The sequence below is a fragment of the Triturus cristatus genome, chromosome 7 (genome assembly GCF_964204655.1).
Source record: "Triturus cristatus chromosome 7, aTriCri1.1, whole genome shotgun sequence".
In the NCBI taxonomy this organism is placed as follows: domain Eukaryota; kingdom Metazoa; phylum Chordata; class Amphibia; order Caudata; family Salamandridae; genus Triturus; species Triturus cristatus.
The window spans coordinates 1,621,526,724-1,621,540,826 of record NC_140590.1 but is presented as its reverse complement, the minus strand read 5'-3'; the positions used below and the strand labels follow the sequence as shown (position 1 = coordinate 1,621,540,826).

The 14,103-nt window shown below is 47.2% G+C and overlaps 1 protein-coding gene across 1 annotated transcript in view; it reads right to left on the bottom strand.

The window, feature by feature from the left end:
• Positions 1 to 14,103, bottom strand: part of RAD21L1 (RAD21 cohesin complex component like 1) — a 1,288,752-nt gene that overhangs the window by 654,383 nt on the left and 620,266 nt on the right. The gene's annotated exons all lie outside the window — the stretch shown is intronic.

Below are 14,103 nucleotides of genomic sequence, written 5' to 3'. Positions count from 1 at the left end.
CAAGAGACTACCCTTTGCTTTGCTGAAGTTCTACGAGGGACCGACTGCAGAGCCCGACCGGAGCCTTGACTTCCAGACTTCTCCGACCCTGATCCACATCCACAGCCGAGCTGAGATCCGTGGAGGCGACGAGAGACGTGGGACCGGCTACCTGGGAAAAGTGGCTAGTATCTTCCAGCGCAGCTTCTGAGGCACCCTCGAAGTTGTGCACCGGGGATTGAGAAGCCCCAACCCCAAGCACCATCTGCACCGAAGATCAGCCCCCCACACTCCACGAGTCCTGCGTGGGGCCCTTCTGCACTTTCCTGCTTGCTGCGTCTGTCCGGTTGCTTGCCCGTTGGCTAGTGGCCTTTGTGACGACGCTCCCTGAAATCTTCACTGCTGGTTTGGCTCCTCCAGACTGGCTCCCGCTTCTTTGCACACGAGAAGCACCCCAGACCTTCCTGGTCTGCACCAGAAGCAAGTCCTCCGTTCTTCGTGGGTTCCGCTTGCCAAGGCTTGGTGAGTCCTAGTTCGACTTCGACGCCGCCAACAGCAAGAGCCTTCGTGGGACAGCTCGCCTCCTGGTCCTGGTCGTCCTCAACGTCTCCTGGTACCCGTGGCTGCAGCGACAAGCTTCACCTTCACCTGCAATCTTCACGACATCGCCTGGTTCCTTCCTGGTTCCACGTGGTCACTGGCTAGTGACCTTGACTCTGTCCCTTCTGCTTGCAGGTATCCTCTCTTCTTGATCCCAGCCTTGGGATCCACCGGACACTCTTCACTGACTGCCTGTCAGCAACTTTCCTTCAGGCATCCATAGAAGTCCACGACGAAACCCGACGCAAGTTCACACCTATGCACCCGCAGCCCGTGGGCTAGGTAACTTGGGTACTTCGGTGCTCACAAGGGTAGGGTCTAGTTTCCGAGTCTCAACTCTCTAGCTGCTTCAGAAGTGTCCTTAAACTGTTAATTTCTAACTGCTAGTAATTCTATCGACTTTTACGCATTACGCGTGAGTGTTTCCAGTCTGCACCTGAATCCCGTGGGCCTCCCACTTCCTAACTGTTTCTAGTGTAGTGTAGCCCCAGCGATTCCCTAGGCCTAGGCCTATCCTATTTCCGTGACAGTGGTCCTTATACCACTTCTTTAGTATATGGTTTGCGTGGCCCCTAGGGCCTAACTGTATTACATACCTGTGTGACTTAATGTATGCTTGAATAAGACTGTGTTGTACTTACCTCTAATCTCATAGAGTGTGCTGAGGGGTTGACTAGAATAAATACACTTTATTTTATATAAATATCTGTTGTGGTGTCCTTTCATTTGGTATTCAAGGGATTATATATGGTATCACAGCTGGCTTCACATGCCATTCAGAGTTTAGCCTAAGACTGCTCTTGTCCATGCTACCACTAGGATAGCTGGTCTATAAGGTTGGCTTTACAACCAATCACCATAAGGGTTGTTTGGACTGATATAAGGTGTACACTAGAACTAGTGACATCATACATCAGGCCAACTTCTCACAATGGGGTCTTCCCAGCGGCCGGACCTCTGAGACCACTGATCCTCTAGGTCTTGTTGCAGAGGACGCATGTGCAGACGTGCATTGGGCACAATGTAAATGCACGAAGCCATCGACCCCAGGAGAGATGACACTTGTCTGGCTGTGGGAAACGCCGTGCTGAGAAGCATGCGGCCTTTCTGAAGCATGGAGGATAACCTCTCCTCCGAAGGAAACACGCTTGCGGAGTCTAGAGAGGCGCCCAGGTAGTGGATCCGCTGAGTGGGATTGAGGACCGACTTCTTGTAGTTGACCTGGAGGCCCAGCGAGTGCAGAAGGTTGAGGCAAAACGAAAGATGACTCTGGAGTCGAGCATGAGTGGAACTCTTCAAGAGCCAGTCGTCGAGATAGGGGTAGACTAATATCTTCCGCTTGCGGAGAAAAGCAGCTACCACCGCCATGCACTTTGAGAAAGTTCATGGTGCGGATTTGAGGCCGAATGGCAGAACCCTGTATTGATAATGCCGGCGAGAGATCTGAAATCTGAGAAACTTTCGATGTTTCGCTGAGACAGGAATGTGGAAGTATGCATCCTGTAAGTCGATGGCACACATCCAGTCCCCCTGGTGGAGATGTGGGAAGATCTGGTGCACTGCCAGCATTCTGAATTTCTCTCTTTTGACAAATCCGTTGAGTAGGCGGAGATCGAGGATGGGTCTGTACTCTCTGACCGCTCCTAGTTTCTGAACAAGAAAATACCGGGAGTACACTCCTAGATTTCTTTGCCTGGTTGGAACCTCCTCTATGGCGTTCTTGGAGAGGAGAGTGGCAACTTCGTTTTGGATGGGAGGGAGTGGCTGCCTCCGTGGAGGTACCTGCGGAGGGGGAGATTTGAACCTCAGCAAGTAGCCATGCTCTACAATATTCAACATCCATCTGTCATTTGTAATGGCTTTCCACTCTGTCAGGTGAACGGTGATACTTCCTCCCACCGGAGTGGCGAACGAGAGCGGAGGAAGTAAGATTTCACTGTTTCGCGGGCTGTTTGGTAGAGGACTGTTGTTGCTTCGCATTTCCTCTTCCTCTGCCCCGACCCCTTTGCTGAAACTGGGACCTCTGTTGATTCTGGGAGGACCATTGGGGCGTTTGAACGCGCTGGTGAAAGGCACGTTTGTCGCCCTGGCGAAAACGCTTTCGGAATTCTTTGCGTTTTTCCAGCCCCACAGCCTTCACGGTGTCCAACTCTGCCTTCATCTTGCTCATTTGGTCATCCGCATGAGCACCAAATAATGATGATCCGTTAAAGGGCAGATTGAGAATTCTCTTTTGTGCGTCAGGCTTGAGGCCCGTTAGTCTCAGCCAGGCCGAACGCCGAGAGCAGACGCCCTGTGAGTAGCCATGCGCGGCAAGGTCCGAGGCATCAGCCGCTGCGCTGATGATTTGATTGGCCACCAGTCCGCCTTCTTGTAGGATCTCTGTGAAGTCCCGCCTGTCTTCTCTAGGCAGCTTCTCCGCGAATCTGGCGAGGGAATCCCACAGGGAACGATCATACCGCCCCAGCAGAGCTGAAGCGCTAGCCACCTTCATGTGCGAGGCAGAAGTGTTGCACATTTCCCTGCCGTAGGAATCCATCAGCTTGCTGTCCTTCTCAGGGGGGACAGAAGAAGACACTGAGGTCGAGTGGGACTTCATAGCTGCTGCCACGATCAACGAGTCCGCAGGCGGGTCCGCCCTCAAGAACAAAGGATCCTCGACGGAAGCCTTATACTTCTTGGCTATTCTTGACGGAACCGAGCCCGCCGTAGCCGGAGTGAGGAACGTGGCCATAGCTGGGTCCAACAATCCTGGCACCAAAGGGAGCAGAGGTCTGGGAGCCGACCGATGATGCAAAGTGTCAAAGATCACTGAAGTGGGTGCCTGAGGGATGTGCAGCGCTATGTTCAATTTCTGCGCCCCTCTACCCAGGACGTCTGAGAAGGTAGCGATATCATCCACCGGGGACACTCGCGATGGAGGTGTAGAGGAAAAAGTAGGAGAGTAGTCCCGGACTGAGGACCTTGTGAATGAAGTCCCAGTGGGCGACCTGGTGCGTCTCCTCTTGTGAGAGCGTCGCTATGGTGAGCCCTAGACCTTGAGCTGCGCTTTGACGGAGATCTTGGACGTCTGTGCGCGGAGCGGCGGTCCCTGGAACGAGACCGACGGGGAGTAGGTGGCCTTGGATCCCTTGGAGGAGACTTACTCCTGCGCGGTGGAGAATACCTGCGGGAGTAGTCCGATCCAGGACTTCGACATGTGCCAGCGCCCACATCCCGCAACCAGCGAGGTGACAGTCTGAACCTCTCTGGAGACTTGGGTGAGCCTTCCGGAGATATTTGCACGATGTGCAGTCCCGGAGATGATGACTGCTCTCCTGGAGATCGAGACCTCTCCGCGGGAGCTCCAGCTGTACCCTTCGACGTCGAATTCCTCGACCATCGGCAAGCGTGCGGTATGGCGTTCTGGCCTCGACGGCGGTCTCGACGCCGATCGCGGAGACCTCGACGTCGGTATCCTCTTCTCCGGCACCTGACGTCGACTGGATGACCTTGACGTCGGCCTTGCACGCCGTCGACTGGGTGACTTCGACGGCAACCTCTCTCAACATCGACTCTTCGACGTCGACCTCTCACGCCATCGAATTGTGGATCTCGACGTCGACCTTCTATGTCCCCACTCGCGGCGGAACGTACGTCGCCGCATCTCTCGACGCCGACCCCCTCGAGGGTGGCGGAGAGTGTCTCGACGTCGACGGAAGCCTCAACGTCGACAGTCCAGACCTCCCCGGACTAGCAGCCTTCGAGCCCGAAGGGCTGCGCCTCGACGCCGACTTACTTTTGCGCGGCGGAGATCGATGGGGAGATGAATCCCTTGACGCCGAAGTTGTCTTCTGCCTTTTCGGCGGCCTCTTCGACGTCGACGACGAATCCCTAGGACTCTTGGTCTTTCTGGAGCCAGGAGAGCTGGTGTGTCGCCGTTTTTGCGATTGTGTAGCTGAAGAAGGTGGTCTTGATGAAGAAGGATCGCCTTCATGACGGCTTCTGCCCTTCTCCAGCTGTGCGTGTAGTCTAATGCGCTCTCTATCCCTCAGAGTGCGCTTGGAGAACTTCTGGCAGTGAGGACACCGGTCAGGATCGTGTTTAGATGGTAAACACGCAATACAGACCGAGTGTGGATCTGCCAGTGCCATCTTGTTGCCACAAGAAGGGCATTTTCCACAGAAGGAGCCGGAAAAAAGAACTGGCCCAACTGCCACCTGTAATGCATCATGGGAGCAGGGGTCTCATGCAGGTCTTAAAGGCACGGTCCGGTCCCCCTACTCTAATGCCTTAAAGGCAAGGTGTCAGTTTTCTTTGTTTCTTGATACTCTGCTGCAGCCTACTGGCGAATGCTTACAATTACAAGTTGCTTTATGACAATAAAGCAGTGCTTTGTTATAATTTGCCTGATGCTTCCTTTTTTCCTTACGGGTTAGGGGGCACTACTATGCAAACATATGTAATTTACAGCATTGCCATGTTTTGAACATTTTTAGGCTGCATGTATAGGTTTTCACATATGTATATATATATTTTATAACAATGGGGTTAAATGCCGGATCGCACAGCAGCGGGTGCGAGCGTTGGGCCAAACCCAGGCCAAATTCAATTTTGTAGCAAAATACGCCGCACTCTGGAACCAGTTATTTCCAAAACTTTATTCAGACACAGACCAGTCTGTCGTACCGACGCGTTTCGGCCATGACGGCCTTTCTCACGGTAGGTGACAATGCTATCAGCTGGTTTATATTACATTTCCTGTTAAACCAATATTCCCATTGAATTCTGGGAGTTGAAGTTCAGTTTATTAACAGATCACCAAATGACAGAATTAAACGATGTGTACCTTGTTGCTGCCGTTCTCATGTACACCAATACATTCGTGATTATGTGCTATTAGCACGAGTTGGTCATACAATTAAAAAAGTGATATACAGCATATAATTTATAAAGGATACTGCCATAAATTGTATAGTACCAATTGTTGGCTGTGAGCTGGTGTGTGAGCATCAAAGTGTAAGTACGTATTAACCTATAAGTAGGTAAACAAAATCATCGTGCAGTACGTACGTATTTATGGTTATAAGGTAATTTAAACCAATTAACATATGCTGTATACGTGTTATAAGTGTATGTATGACTACATGTGTATCGTAAATTAGTAAGGAAGCACAGGTGATGGTCTAGTACATGTAGCTTTGTATAGTGGAAGTGCAAAGTGAATTTAGGCACTATGGTTACAGATAACAGTGATGGTCCATATTTACAAATGTACATAAAATTCCTCATCTATGTTCATTCCTTTAGGACTTTTTGTGCGTAGTCTAATAATGTATTTAGACTCTAGCCGTCGAAGCGTCTTTTTTCGATCTCCCAGGCGTTCGCTTTCTTCTACTGAGTCTATGGCAAAGAAATTTATGTTTTGCCACTCTCCATTCTGACATGAAAGAAGGTGTATGGCAGTTGCATATGTTAAGTCTCGATTTCTTACAGCTCTTATATGTTCGAGAATCCTCTTTTTCAACATGCAAATCGTACTACCGATGTATCTCATCCCGCAATTGCATTCAATGCAGTATACTACAAACTTGGTGGTACATGTAATTCTCTGTGTAATCTCGATCTTCCTACCATCTGGGTCTCTAATGATTTTCTTGTTGGTTCCAATTTTGCATGCTTTGCAATTATTACATTTCCTAAACCCAACTTACTGTTGTGTAAGCCATGTAGTGGTTATATTCTTAGATTGGAAATGACTTTGGACTATTGTGTCCTTGATTGAAGGTGCCTTGCGGAAGGTGATCATGGGTCTAGGTCCAATGATTTGGGCCAGATCTCGATCCTGTTGGAGTAGTGTATATATATATGTATATATATGTATTTTCTATATGATCCGGGATCCTGCACATGGGCGGGGATTATTCATAGATTATGACTATTGATGAGTATCCCCTGGATGAGAAGAAGAATTACACGAAGCTGCAGCCCGCCTCAATCGTGCACCTTGGCCTGCCGTTGAGGCCACACAGCTACTACAAGCTGCATTAGGTCAGCTTAGAGTACTATCTGAAGGGCCTGCACTTGGAGTGCAGTTCCTATATTACCATACAGGACCTGCGCGTTTGGATAACAAACTGTAGGATTGGGGGCAGACTAACTCTGAGCAGCCCCACTGAGAATGTTAGCCTGTTTGTATTAGCTATCTCACAGTGCCACTAGAATCTCCTCTTATTGGGGAGAGAATAGTTTCTGGCAACCTTAGAACATGACAACCCTGATCCCCCAGGATCATGGAAACAATGTACTACCTTTCGCTCAGTCACTCGTGCTCACTTAGTTTCTCTCAGAGAGTTACACAGAAGAAACAGTCGGTGTGTTTACAATAAGTATTTATTGCACAGATCTTCTAGTGTAAAATATATGTGTTACGGCAACCGTTAGACAGTAGCAGAGATATATGAACCGCAGTACAGTGAATATAAAAGGAAAGTACAGTTCTACCATTTTGCAATAGTCCTGAACACATATATGGATATAAAATGCTTGATAAAAGAATGCACGCGGACTCCTACAATCCCTATCTGGATGTACCCAAGTGTACCTAGCATGTGAGTAGGTGTGAAGCCAACAATCCCCCTAGGTTTAGTCTGACCCCATTACCTGATGCAAGATTGTGTGGGACCCGGTCCTGGTCTCAAGTTGGACACTCCGCAAGGGATGTTTGGACCGCTGTCAGCTGGAGCGTCTGCATGCAGGAGCCTCAGCGTCTCTGGTCAGTGTGTCGGCCTGGAAGTCTCGGTTCCCTCTAATACTAGCAAGGGGTGCTGTATTTATACAGAAAAGTATATAGGGTTCCTTTGTCCCTGGTTTCTTGTATTAGCCATTATTGGGTTTGAGGATGACGTATGGGATGAACCTTGTATGTAGATATTATGCAGGTGGATGTAGCCCCAGCCTGGTTTCCAAGAACCCGTATGAATATCCATTCATACTGTGTCAGTCGAAAGATGAAGACAGAGCGCTATTGTTCAGGGAAACCCTCCTTCAGCGCCCAGGACTAGAACTAGGTTAAGGTTCAATCCTAAAAGGCTCGTTAGTGTGTAGTGTAGGAAAGATGATGTAGGTGAAAGGGTATGATGTTACCCGGGCCTATATTAGGGTACCTATAGGAAACATAACACTCCTTCTGGAAAGGGGTCGTTGTTCGGCAGGATGATGTCAGGCATTCAGCCAAGAGCTCTTCACAGCACGTCCGTCACGGTCCCCATTTTGCTTACTCCCCGGTGTTACAGTTCTTATTTTCACAATGGCGGTCCCCATTGTAGTCTGCGTGTACTTACTAACACACATAATTATGCACCTGCCATCATGGCAGCCCCTTATGAATGTTCAAGGCAAAACTGGCAATGTCCTTTAATGTAAATATGTGGATTTAAATGTACAAAATAGTTAAGGCTAAGGAGCTAAAGTCTCAAACCCGGATTTAATTTTGAAACACTAATGGCCAAATTCCTATAAAAGCTAGAATTTTTGGCATGTGGTTAGGAGATGCCTTTGTCCGAAAGATCACTGCCAGAGGTCATGCCGATTCCCAATCCAGACTTTGCTGTCAGGGAGATAGATCAGAAGAGCTAGCTGTGGAAGGGAGAAGTACCTGTACTGGGACTTCCGTCCTTGGCTGAAGCACAAGTCTTTTCTTCTGTGGCAGAATTCTGATAATCAGTCAGACTTGCTGTTTCAAAAGTTATGCTGTGCAATCCATTTCAAAAACTCGACAGGCAAGAATAATATGCAATGTTTTAGCCTACTAAATTAGTTCAGGGTTTAGAAATAGCATTAGGGGTTAGGATTCCAGTTAGAATAGAAAAATGTTTGAAATGTTTTTATTGTTCTAAGTAATAATTTTAACCAAAATTTAATTAACATTCTGTTTTTTTCCATTCACTTTATCTGCGGAAGATGAAGGCTTTTAAAATAAACTTTAAATAAAAGCAAGTCCCTATTTCTTGGTGCAAAGTTTGAGTGTGTTGTCTGCAAGATGACCAAATGGTTTTGATTTCCACTGTGCCCCTGAACTTATTTAAGGAGACTGCTGATAAGTAACCTGAAAGCACTATCTAATCAAAGAACAACTTGGTGGGTTGGAGTTAGGGCTGCAGTCCACTGGGCCTCTCTAACTCTTCACTGAATTGAGACCCCACCGCTCTAGTTCTGGAGTTAATTTCCAGAATTCTTATCTCTGGCCTACAATGAGTTTGAAGCTTTCCTGCCATGTGAGTTGCCCAAATAGGTGTCTCTCCTTTAAGTCCAACTGGACTTGTTACTAGTGTCTGATGCAGTTTCCACCATAGGAGGTTGATGCTCAACTGCCGTTGGAGCCTCCGGCGCATGTGGTGGTCTTGATGTAATGACCTTGTGACACTGAGGATCTCTCAAAGTAGAGCAAGTCAAAAATCTCTGTAGTACTATCTGAAAGATTTAGAGGGGGTGAACAATTGTTACTTACCTGTAAACAGGTGGTTCTCCAGTATTGGTGTCTTTCATAGATTCACATGCTTGAATATTCCCCGTCGTCGGAGTGGGAGTCCCACGGTAAATAATATAGCAATATATACAGTCATAATATATATATATATATATATATATATATATACACATAAGTAATCATATAAAAACAGAGATATAAGTAAGTGATAAACATCAAGAATGTCCCTATATGAAATCTCCATAGAGATACATGGAAAGAGAAAAAAGACATTCGCAGTCTATCTCTGTCATTATGTTAGTCCAAACTACGGCCAATCAGGCGCCAGCTCCTCTCTAGAACCTTCTCCTCAGAGCTCCTCACCTCAGATTTTCGTAGCACCAAAGTGACTTTAGAGTGTATGAGGAGAAGAGAGCCTCTGAAGGGAGGAGGGAGGGTCGCATGTGAATCTATGAAAGACACCAATACTGGAGAACCACCTGTTTACAGGTAAGTAACAATTGTTCTTCTCCAGTATTGGGGTGTCTTTCATAGATTCACATGCTTGAATATAGAATAGCCAGCAGTAACAATTATCATTGTTTCCATAGTCATAACAGCACTAAACAATTGTAATGCCAATCAATATCCTTATATATATATATATGATATTACTGAATATCTATATAAATGTAAAAACCATTATTTCAACGGTACATGGAAACAATATGGAGGAGGGAAGGAAGAGGCTCACCTTATTTAAAAAGATTGCGAAGCACTGCCTGCCCAACTGCAGCATCCTCCTCGTTTAAAGTTGCCAAGCAGTAATGTCTTGTAAACGTATGTCTGCTTGACCACGTAGCTGCTCTGCAGATCTCATGTAAAGGCACTCCAGCAAATAATGCGGTTGAAGAAGACATCGCTCTAGTGGAGTGAGCCCTTACTGGTGATTGCAATGGCTTGTTTGCCTTTTGATGGCAGAAGACGATGGCTGCTGAAACCCAACGTGCAATAGTTGGTTTTGTAACTGGACGTCCCTTGTGACAGCGTCCATAAGCTATGAAGAGTTGATCAGTCTTTCGTAAAGAAGCTGTTCTGCTGATGTAGAACTTTAAACATCGTTTCACATCCAGGGAATGTAATCTTTGCTCCGCAGGAGTTTGAGGATTAGCAAAGAAGGTTTTCAAAATCACTGGTTCGTTAATATGAAAGTCTGAAGGCACCTTCGGCAAGAAAGTTGGATTTGTACGCAACACTACAGAATCTGGTTTGAACTGTAGGAAAGGTGGATTTATGGTAAATGCATGAATGTCACTGACGCGACGTGAAGACGTTAGTGCCAGAAGAAGAGCCACCTTCCAAGTTAGATACTTCAACTCGACCTTGTGAATAGGTTCAAACGGTGGCCTCATTAGTTGTGCCAATACGATGTTTAGATGCCACAATGGAGGTGGGCGTCTAACAGGAGGAAATTTGCAAAATAACCCTTTGAAGAATTGATGGATAACCCTTGAAGAACAAAGGGACGTCGAACCATCCTGACGGAAATGGGAAATTGCCGCCAGAAAAACTCTCAAGGTTGCATGAGACAATCCGGAGTTAGCTAAATGCAAGAAGAAAGGTAACAATTGTTGTGGCATGGAGTGCAACGGTTGAACCCCATTAGCTGCACACCAGTGGCAGAATCTTTTCCACTTTAATTTGTACGTTTTTACCGTAGAAGGAGCCCTCGCCTGAGCCAAGATGTCTCTACAGTCCTGTGGAATGTCTAAATGGGCAAATTCACATTGCTCAGGTTCCAAGCTGATAAGCTCAGTGAGGAGGGATTCGGATGACAATTTTTCCCCTTGCTCATTGTAAGTAGATCTGTACGAGGATGTAGAAGGATTGGTTCGCATTGAGACAGTAGGAGTAACTCTGAGAACCATGCCTGCCGAGGCCAACGGGGGGCTATTAGAAGTAGATGGCAAGGTTGCCTCCGCATCTTCCACAGGACACGAGGTATGAGTGGGATTGGAGGAAAAGCGTAGGCAAACAGATTGTACCAGTTCATCAAAAGGGCATTGCCCCGTGATCCTTGGTGGGGATGCCAGCTTGCATAATCTCGGCATTTCCGGTTCTCTGGTGTGGCAAAGAGATCCAATTGTGTGCGACCCCACCGTTGAAATATTTTCTCCAGAGTTGGCTGATGTAACTCCCATTCGTGGGTCGATGAGGAGGACCTGCTCAGGGAATCCGCTAGAATATTGGATACCCCCGGTAGATGAACTGCTGCAATCGTGATGTGATGGTCGAGAGACCAATCCCAGATCGACTGAGCTAGTCGAGACAGTTTCGGAGATTTTGTTCCGCCCTGCTTGTTGATGTAGTGCATGCAGGTTGTGTTGTCTGTCTGTATTAGGACTGATTCTCCTTGGATTAAAGGGAGAAAGGATTTGAGAGCCAGAAATATAGCCATGAGCTCCAACCTGTTGATGTGCCATATGGCATATTGTCCATTTTCCCTTGATTGATAGATCCTCCAAATGAGCACCCCATCCTTCTAGAGAGGCGTCTGTTGTTATTGTCATGTCTGGTACTATTGACAGAAATGAAATGCCTTCCATTAGATTTAACGGTTGTGTCCACCACTTCAGCGCCGACTTCATCCGATCTGTGACAGTTACAAGATCGTTGAAAGAACCCGTAACCTGACGCCATTGAACATCCAGTTCTTCTTGGATGGGGCGTGTCCGTAATCTGCAATGAGGGATCAATGCAATGCATGATGACGCCATTCCCAGAAATGACTAACAGTCTTACAGAAACGGATCTTTTTGATCTGATAAGGGTTACCAGACGGAGAATCCTTTGAAGACGGTCTTGGGAGAGAAGTGCCCTTGCTGACACTGTCTCCAAAGTTGCTCCCAGAAAATCCTTGTGATGAGAAGGCTGTAGATGGGACTTCGTGGTATTTATGAAGAGCCCTAAGGCGCGAAACACCTCCTTGCAAAGACGTGTGTGCTGTCGAAGTTGCACTTCTGATTGTGATTTTAGGAGACAGTCGTCCAGATATGGGAAGATCTGGACACCCTGGAGACGTAGGAACGCTACCACAGGGGCTAGCACCTTTGTAAACACTCGAGGGGCCGAGCGTAGCCCGAATGGTAGTACCTTGATCTGGAAATCGTTCCGACCCACTCGAAAACGAAGAAATTTCCGATGTGGTCGTAGTATGGGGATATGAAAATATGCATCTTGGAGATCGATTGTTGCCATGAAATCTCCTTGTGAGAGTAATCGCAAAATCTCTACAAGCGTTAACATGCGAAAGGATTGTTTCTTTAGAAACCTGTTGAGAGCCCTCAGATCTAGAATGGGTCTCCATTCCCCGTTCTTTTTGGTGATAAGAGAAAAAACAGGAATAAAATCCTTTTCCTCTTTGAGATCTTGGTACTACCTCTATAGCTCCTTTGTTTATTAGAAGTTGAACTTGATGTAACAGTTCCTTGATATGAGTTGGTGGTGGTCCGGTAGGTGGTGTGGGTGGAGGGAATTCGATTAACTCTAAAGAGTGACCTCTTTCTACAATGTCCAAAACCCAACGGTCCCTTGTTATGGAGGACCATTGAGAAGAGTACAGAGAGATTCGACCTCCAATTTTCTGGGACTGATACAAGTCATTGTCTCTTAGGGGTAGGACCCCTATAAGAGGATTTTCCTCTGTAAGTCTTGGAAGACTGCTGTCAAGAGGTTTGCTGTTTATAGGAATAACGGTTGGAACCCTGGTTATATGGTCGATACTGGTTGTTTCCTCTTCGAAAATTAGAGGAGGTGCCGCGTCCGCGTGCACCCCGAAAGGACTGTTTCCGAAATTGTAATGTGCCCAGAGAGCGAGCAGTCTCCGTATCCTTCTTTATCGATTGGAGAGCTTCATCCACATGATCTCCGAATAAAGCCTCTCCGTCATAAGCCATGTCCAATATTCTTGCCTGTACTTCCTGACGAAAGGATGTTGAGCGCAACCAACCTTGCCTGCGCAATACCGCTGCTCTAGCAAGTTGACGGAATCCCATACAGGCGATATCAACTGCACAGTCTATCATCTCTGCAGATGTACTCTCTCCCTCCTGGAGTAGCTTTAGGGCTTCACTCTTCGACGGTTCCGGCAGTTGTTCAACTAGCGTTGATATATCCGCCCATACTTGACGGTCGTAACGGCCTAAGATGGCTAAAGAAGCATTAGCCGCTCTCACAGTGGTGGAAGCCATTGAAGAATATTTTCGCCCTATGGCGTCCAAACGACGTCCATCACGATCAGGTGGTGCAGTGATCGTTGACGCAGGATTTCTAGCCCGACGTTGCGCTGCCTGTGTGACCACAGAATCTGGCTTTGTTTGACCAGTGAGACACGCTGGCGCTCCTAACGGTGACTTGTACTTTTTTTCCAATATGGGCACCTGTGCCGGAAGGCTATTTGGGGTCTTCATAATCTTTTTGCCTTCCTCCCAAATAAATTCGATTATAGGGATTGTATGTGTTTGTTTAAAAGGTTGATTTTTGAAATCGTAAAGGAAACAATCCTCTTCCTTATGTTCCGTTGTCAATTTGAATCTTTGTGCTGCCCTATCCATTAACTGGTGAAAACTTGCAATATCCACTGGTGGTGAGTCACCAGGTATCACTGGAGAGGGAGATGGTGTTTGAGCATGATAATCATCCCACTCCGCCATACCATCATCCTCATCATCGCCACCATAATCAAGAATCTCACCATCCTCCCGGTCTTGAGGAATTTCTTCTTCTTCTTCAGTAGCATGAGAAGGTACTGTCCGAGTTGAAGAATGTCGCAGCGGTAGTGAAGGTGTTACCACAGATGGAATTGGAGCCGGCACCGGTTCCGATATAGTTGTTGGCACCACTGGAGGAGGCGGAACCACAGATTCTTGTGGCGATAAAGGAAACCGCCGATTATAATCGTCCAACATGAGTTGAAGATTTGTTATCAGGGACAGTGGTAGCGTCCCTGATAAAATTGTTCCTCATCTTCACTACTATCCTCTTGGCATTTTATTATTAAATCTGAGGGACTGCGTGCC